Consider the following 8,613-nt stretch of genomic DNA (forward strand, 5'->3'; position numbering starts at 1 on the left):
AAAGAAAGAAAGAAAGAAAGAAAGAAAGAAAGAAAGAAAGAAAGAAAGAAAGAAAGAAAGAAAGAAAGAAAGAAAGAAAGAAAGAAAGAAAGGGTGGCAGGGAGGGGAAAGAAAGAGAAAAGGAGAGAGGAGAGAGAGAGAGAAATAGAAAAAGAAGTCAATGAAACGATTCCTAATTATATCCCTCTATACTCATAGATTGGTGCCTAGCCCAACTATCATCAGAGGGATGCATGCAGCAACTGATGGGGGCAAATACAGAGTCCCATAGTCAAACACTAGGTGGAGCTAGGGAAACCCCTCAGAAGAGCAGGAGGGTGTAGGGTGCTGAAGAGATGGGTGGGAGATTAAGAGCACTGGCTACTCTTCCGGGGGACCGTGGTTTGATTCCCAGCACCCACATAGCAGCTCACAACTCGTTCCAAGGCACCTGATGGGCGATTCTGACCTCTCTGGGTACCAGGCATGTACATTGTAAACAGATATTCATACAAGCAAACATTCATACACATAAAAAGGAGTCCTTTTAAAAATAGGTGCATACATATTTTTAATCAGTATATTTCATAAAATATAGTAACTATTTTTTAATAAATCAGGATTTGATGTTGCTTAAGACAGGATCTCACTATGTAGTCCAGGATGGCATTGAACTTAAGATCCTCCTGCCTCAGCCTCTGGAATGCTAAGATTAATGGTATGCACCACCACACCTGACTCAAAAGAAGGCTATTTTGACAGACTACCTAGTTTCCATAAGGCTTAGCATGTTGGCCTTGCTGCTCAGTTCCAACAGAAATGAGACACGATTTAGCCAAGTCTACTATTCTTTCCTTCAGTTGGCTCAGGGGCGAATCCCTGAGCTAAGACAGCCCAGTCAGAAGGTGCCTCAGGAAAGACCGAGGTGGACATGGTATCACCTGAGCCACCTCCAAGCAATGGCAATGTCTGAACTGCTGCTGCCATGTGGGGATCATGAAGCAAGCTATGAACGCAGCCAGTCTGAGTCAGGAAGACAGGCTCTCAGGAGAAGCTGGCTGGCCATGTCTGCAGGCTTTCCAGCTGTATTAACTAATACACTTACCTATTTATTTATTTATTTATTTATTTATTTATTTATTTATTTATTTATTTATTGACAGCTTAATGTTTTATCCAGGTTATGTCAAATCTTCTATTTATTGTAACTTACTAAATGCTAATTGATTTGAAACCCTGACCTTGTGCTCATAATTGATTGTACCCACAGGCAACTTTTTCATGGAAGACACTGATTGACTTGAATGAATGCCATACAATGGGGCATTGGGGAAGAAGGGGGCGGTGCTGAATATGGAAGAGCTGGGGCTTTAATCTGAATCTATTTGCTTAAAACCATGATTTGTTCTGGAGGGAAATGCACCCCAAATGCAAAGTATCTCCCCAGCCATCTGAGAGCAGGTTTGTTACCAACTTTCCTTAGGTCACGTGTCACTTCCCAATAACTCCTGAAGATTTCCGTTTCAATCAAGGACTTTCACCCTCAGGAAAGTATGACTTTCATTCAGAGAAGAAGCAGAAGGGAAGAATTCCTCCTCTGGCTGCCTGTATACTCTGGACAACATAATTAGTCTTGATAACCTATAACTATTTTTTTAAGCGTGTGTCTCATGTAGCACAGACTGGCTCAGAGGCACTATATAGCTGAGGATGGCCCAGAATTTTGGATTCTCCTGGCTATGTCTGACACCAGTTTATGTGGTGCTGAGGATTGAACCCTGAGCCACGTGTAGAGCACTGTAACCAATGAGTTATGCCTCAGCCTTATCTTTCATTTCTTATACTTCAGCTAAGTCTCACTTCTCAGACATTTAAGATACCTTCAGCTCTACCTGGCTCCACAGAGGCCAAGATTTTATCTTCCTCTTGGGGACAATTCTGCTAAGCAACAGTTATTGGCACTGACTTTAACTTTTGGTTATGACATCTTTCAAAGCATAATGAGGCCATGAAGCTCATGATCTGGCTATTAGATTAAAGCCCCATATTGCCAGAGGACTGAACTCCTAAAAATAGTGAGATTCAATAAGTTCAACTAGACGGAGGGCAAGTGGAATCCTGAGTCTTGAGCAGATAATTCTTTTCCTGGATCAACAAATGACACGTGTCCCCAGTAATTGATCACTGTGACAGCATCTTAGAGGAAGGTCTTCTGGCTTCAGTCTTTTGGTAGTTGGGGCCCTTGGTTTCAGTTTGCGGTCTGTATTCACTTGGCTCCACTGTTTCTATGCCTGTGGTAAAGCCGATACACCGTGGAGAACAAACCTACTCACATCACGTGGAAGCAGTGTGAGAGGCAGAGAAAGAAAGGGCCTGGGGACAGTGGACAATGCAGTCAATCCATACATGGACCATCCATTGATGTGATTATGGTCTTACGACAGCCATTCCCCAAAGTCCCATCTCCCCACCACTGCACTGGGAGCGGGGGCACATCCCCAATCTAAGTCAGAACAGACGGGTTTTCTCGCCTTCTCAAGTTTATTCAGGGCTTCGGCAATATAAATCTAACTGCTGGCACAGGGCTCTCAAAATGTACTTTTGCACACCTCGAGTTATATTCTTGAGTGTTGTAATGGGAGGGAGATAAGCTAACAGTATATCACTTTGCCCTGTTAAAGTTTACTTTCTTTTCATGGGAGGTATCATTTATTCAATAAAGAAAAGAAAACTTAGTCTTAAAATTTTTCTCATATAAATAACTTACTTGTCACAAAAGGCCAAGTAGTAAGCAGACATCAGGGACGCCTGAGGCACCAGCGTCCTGAGTCTCCTGCCAGGATGCATGGAGGACACATTATTACTTCTGTGACACAATTATTATTTTAGATCTATTGGGGGGGTGGTGGTGGTGGTGGTGGTGTGTGTGTGTTTTGGAGGTTAGGACAAGCTCTGTTGGGCATGAAGAAGCTACAAGGAGGGGCTAGAAATGCCAGCCCAGTGGTTAGCAGTCCACTTCCTATTCGTACAGAGTTCCCAGCATCCTCATGGTGGATCACAACTTAAGTCCAATTCCAAGTGATCCAATACTCTCTTCTGGCCTCTACATGCACCAGGCATGCTAGTGTTATGCACATACATTGATGCGGGCAAATGCTTGTATACATACAAGTAAATATATCTTAAAGAAGTAACAAGGAAACTTGTGAATAAACCATATTCTACTCTACAGCCTGCCTTCAAAATTTTCCCAGCCTGTCTATAACATAAACAAGAGGTTGAAGAACTAGTTCATATTTAGATGACAATTAGGTGGACACGGGGATATAAATACTGGATTAAAAAAAATAGTCATAGGGATGTTGCAGGGTGAATGGTAAAACTTGAGTATGAACTGTAGATCTCTTACATGTTAATGTCTGATTGATTCTACTGTGCTGCAGTATCCAAAGTAGAAACAAACGCCCTCAGGTTGTCCCAATGTATACACACACACACACACACACACACACACACTCACTCACTCACACACTCACAAACCAAACAGATCTAAAATTAATAGTTGTGCTATAAGATAATGTCCTATCTTACAAATAGAGACCATATAGTGTTCACTCACTGTTTCTGGCTAGGTTTATTGTTTTGTTTTGTTTTGTTTGTTTGTTTGTTAGGGGGGCTTTTGGTTTGTTTTTTGTATATATGCATATGTGTATATATGCATACACACACACACACACACACACACACACACACACACACACACTAATCTGGGAAGAAGAAACCTCAATTGAGAAAATGCCTCCAACAGATTGGACTGTAGACAAGCCTGTGGGGCATTTTCTTGATTAACAACTAACATGGGCTGTCATGGGGTACCACCCCTGCGCAGGTTGTCCTGGATGATGTAAGAATGTAGGCTGAGAAAGTCATGGAGGGCAAGCCAGTAAGAAGCACCCTCCCAGCTCCTGCCACCAGGTTCCTGCCTTGAGCCCTTGCCTCAACTTTCCTTCCTGATAGACTGTGGTCAGAATATGTAAGCTGAAGTCAGTGCCAGGTTGCTTATGATCAAATGTTTTATCACAGCAATAGAAAACAAAGTAGGACACAGAGAAACCCTGTTTTGAAAAACCAATTAAAAATAAAAGAAAAAGAAAAGAAAACAAACTAGGAAATCAGCCTTAACAGTTCAGAAACGTACATGAGTGGATATGCAAAAGCAGACGCCTAACTGCCTGGAGCTGTCAGAGATGTGAATCTGAGCGAAGCGTATTCCAGCTCTTCACCTACCCAATGTAAAACTGTCTATATAACTATGTATAATGCAATTTCAGCGTATAATTTACAATAGATACTACATGTGATAATTTAAAAGAAACTTAACCACATGCATTTCAAAATAAATGTATACCCCACTCTATCAATCTAAACCAACCTATTCCTCAGATGTCCTTAGGCAAAAGGATTCACTAGACTGCCTGTAGTCTGGTAACTTTTTCTCATTTGAATAAAACATTTTAGATTTCCTTAAGTGTGGGTGTGGAGTTCTTACTTGAAAACATAATCCTTAAATTCCAAACCACTTTTTATATTGGCTGATTTGTTTGAGGAAAGGACTCTGTCTTAGTCAGGGTTTCTATTCCTGCACAAACATCATGACCAAGAAGCAAGTTGGGGAGGAAAGGGTTTATTCGGCTTACACTTCCACATTGCTGTTCATCACTGGAAGAAGTCAGGACTGGAACTCAAACAGATCAGGGAGCAGGAGCTGATGGAGAGGCCATGGAGGGATGTTCTTTACTGGCTTGCTTCCCCTGGCTTGCTCAGCCTGCTCTCTTATAGAATCCAAGACTATCAGCCCAGAGATGGTCCCACCCACAAGGGACCTCTCCCCCTTGATCACTAATTGAAAAAATGCCCCACAGCTGGATCTCATGGAGGCATTTCCCCAACTAAAGCTCCTTTCTCTGTGATAACTCCAGCTGTGTCAAGTTGACACAAAACTAGCCAGTACAGACTCATACATGGATGATTTCCACAACTCAGTTCTCTGTCCCCACCAGTGTCCAGGTGTCAAACATGGGTGTTGTCCAGCATGGTGACAAGCGCCTACTTTGCCAGCCCGTCAGGTCCAAGACTAGTTAATGAATAGGGCTAATTGCTGTTAGCCTAGAGAACTTGATGTGTTGACTTTTTCTAATATACTCAGTTGCCATTATCTTAGGAAATCCAATTTATATCTCTCTAGCATCTTAAAATACATAAATTCTTGTTTCTGTCACATCAAATGAATTTGTCCTTTAGCTTTAAAATGTTTTCCACAAATCTTTGCCCACTGTCAGCCCTCCTCTCTCTTCAACATCTCTTTGATCAAGATTTTCTATCCACTCTGGAATAATCCACTAGTAATTAAGAATTTTACCTGTTCTGCCCAAAAGGCAACAATTTATCACAAACTGTCAGGGATCCCAATTTTATATTACCAAGAGTCCAATAAGAGAGCTAAGGAATTTTCTTTCCAATTAAAGTGATTGATTTTTTTAACAACTGAATAGCATGGAACCTTTTAATGATGTTCACTGCAATCAAAAGTGAGAAAATTCATTTTCTTTTCTTTCCCAGGAACAAGTACAATAAACATTAATCCCAGCAGTATAAGGCCTGACCTTGCAACACCTGTGTCAGAAGTGGCCACATCATCTGTCAATGGTGCTTGTCTGTCTTTTTTTATTTAAGTAAAATCAATTTTTATTTCACATATCTTGATTACATCAGATATCTCTTATAATCCAACCCTGACCCTCTTATCTAAATACCTTTTTTTTTTTCTTTTAGTGGATACTTTCAAATAGTATCCCCTTTCCAGGTCTCCCCTCCGGAATCCCTCTATCCCAACCTCCCTCCCCCTGCCTCTATGAGGATGCTCCCCCATCCACCCACCCATCCAATCCCGTCTTAGCATTCTCCTAAACTAGGGCATCGAACCCCCACAGGACCAAGAGCTGCTTCTCCCACTGATGTCCTACAAGGCCATCCTCTTGTCACAATACTCAGCAGGAGCCATGGGTCCCTCCATGTGTACTCTTTGATTGTTAGTCCAGTCCCTGGGAGCTCTGGGGGTCTGACTGGTTGACCTTGTTGCTCTCCCCACTGGGCTGCAAATCCCCTCAGCCCCTTCAGTCCCTTCTCCAGCTCTTCCATCCAAGACTCTGCGCTCAGCCCAATGGATGGCTGCGAGCATCACCTCTGTATTTGTCAGGCTCTGGCAGAGTCTCAGGAGACAGCCATATCAGGCTCCTGTCAGCAAGCACTTCCTGGCATTTGCAATAGCATCTGGATTTGGCAACTGTAAATGGAATGGATTCCCAGGTGGGACAGTCTCTAGATGGCCTTTCCTTCCGTTTCTGCTTCACACTTTGTCTCCATATTTCCTCCTGTATTTTGTTCCCTCTTCTAAGAAGCACTGAAACATCCACACTTTGGTCTTCCTTCTTCTTGCGCTTCATATGGTCTGTAAATTGTATCTTGGGTATTCTGAGCTTTTTGCCTAATATCCACTTATCAGTGAATGCATACCATGTGTGTTCTTTTGTGACTGGGTTACCTCACTCGGGATGATACTTTTCCATCCTTTGCCTGTGAATTTCATGAAGTCATTGTTTTTAATAGCTGAGTAGTATTCCATTGTGTAAATAAATGTACCACATTTTCTGTATCCATTCCTCTGTTGAAGGACATCTGGGTTCTTTCTAGCTTCAGGCTATTATAAATATGACTGCTATGAACATAATGGAGCATGTGTCCTTATTACATGTTCAGTATCTTCTGGGTATACACCCAGGAGTGGTATAGCTGGGTCCTCAGGTAGTACTATGTCCAATTTTCTAAGGAACTACCAGACTGATTTCCAGAGTGGCTGTACCAGCTTACAGTCCCACCAGCAATGGAGGAGTGTTCCTCTTTCTCCACATCCTTGCCAGCATCTGCTGTCACCTGAGTTTTTGAACTCAGCCATTCTGACTGATGTGAGGTGGAATCTTAAGGTCGTTTTGATTTGCATTTCCCTGATGACTAAGGATATTGAACATTTCTTTAGGTCTCAGTTGAGAATTCTGTTTAACTCTGTTCCCCACTTTTTAACAGGGTTATTTGGTTCTCTGGAGTCTAACTTCTTGAGTTCTTTGTATTTATTGGATATTAGGCCTCTAGCAGATGTAGGATTGGTAAAGATCTTCTCCCAATCTGTTGGTTGCCATTTTGTCCTATTTGGGTATAGAGAGCTGTGGCACAGGGCCAGCTCTGGGCACTGCATGTCTGTCTTTATGGTCTTATTGGCTGTTTCAGCACTAAAGAGAGGGGGAAAAAAATCACTCCCTCGGCTCATGCAAGTGCATGCCAAGCCTTCTAGCACCAGAGCCACAGGGTGATGACAAGACGCCGGGTGTGTCTCCCAATAACAGGATTCTAACAGGGAAAGGCAGAGCTGAGGACAGATCTCAATCCCTTCTTGTGCAAAGACTTTTCTTTAACCACAGTGCTGGAGTTCACCGTGATGTGGAAAGAGTACACAGGTGTTGGGATCACAAAGAAAGAGACCAAGGAGCCTGACCGAGGAACGGACCAGGCATAACTTGCCACCTCCTAGGGGTATGTGCTCAGAAGGATAAGAAGTCAGAGGAAGTGCATTTGGTTTTTATCTGAACTTAGGTGGTGACTGTGTCTCTTCCCATTGGCTGAGGTTGAACCTTATTCACTCTTACTCAGTTGGCCAGTCTGAAAAGAACTGGTGTACAGGAAACCGGGGGGTGGGGGTGGGGGCGCAGTCACTTTAAGCTGAGAATGTAGCAGGGCTTTTGTGTAAACCAAGGTTTTACTGGGTTGAGATGTGTGTGTGTGGGGGGGGGGTTTGCATAAAAGCCTCATGAAGTGGGACACATGAAAAAGATTTACTTCTTCGTCATCATCGCAGGCTCTATAGTATGATAGAAAAAAAACTCCTATTTAATGCAGCTCAAACAGAACACACATGAAGCTTCCCCCCCCCCGCCCCACTGAGATGACATCAGGACACATATGTGGGTAAAGAACTTTGAAAGAGAAAAAGGAAACTTCAGAATCAGTTTAGAAGATCCCACAGAACAAGAGGCAATACCTCACCCAGCCTCACGGGGGCCCCAAAGGCTCCTCTGATGTCTTGCTTCTAAACCTTCAGGGACAGGCCGGCAGGTCAGCAGGTTCTCATCCCAAAGCCTAATCAGCTGCTTCATCCCTGCCACCCCCTGCCACCCCCTGCCACCGCGCTCCCAGTGCCCAACAGACTGGCCTCAGCTGATCCCTTCCAGCAAACAAAGGTCACATTTTATGCTCTGGTTGTTTTCTAAGATCTGTGCTCCAGAGCCTACCATGCGAGACAGACAACTGGCTACCTCCAAAAGCTTTCAAATGGTAAAGACGACTCTAGCCATCTCCCCTCTCCCTCAGAGAAATCAGTCAGTCCTTCAGATGAACTGCACTGTGCACTAAGCTTTTGATATTTGATCAAATCCACGCGCTGAGACGGCAATCTGCCTTTACTGCCCCAGGCTGTTTGTAATACTAAGAAACCATGCGCCGAGCTCTATGTTCAGAAACACTCAT

Source organism: Mus pahari, chromosome 1 (genome assembly GCF_900095145.1).
Source record: "Mus pahari chromosome 1, PAHARI_EIJ_v1.1, whole genome shotgun sequence".
Classification (NCBI taxonomy): Eukaryota; Metazoa; Chordata; class Mammalia; order Rodentia; family Muridae; genus Mus; species Mus pahari.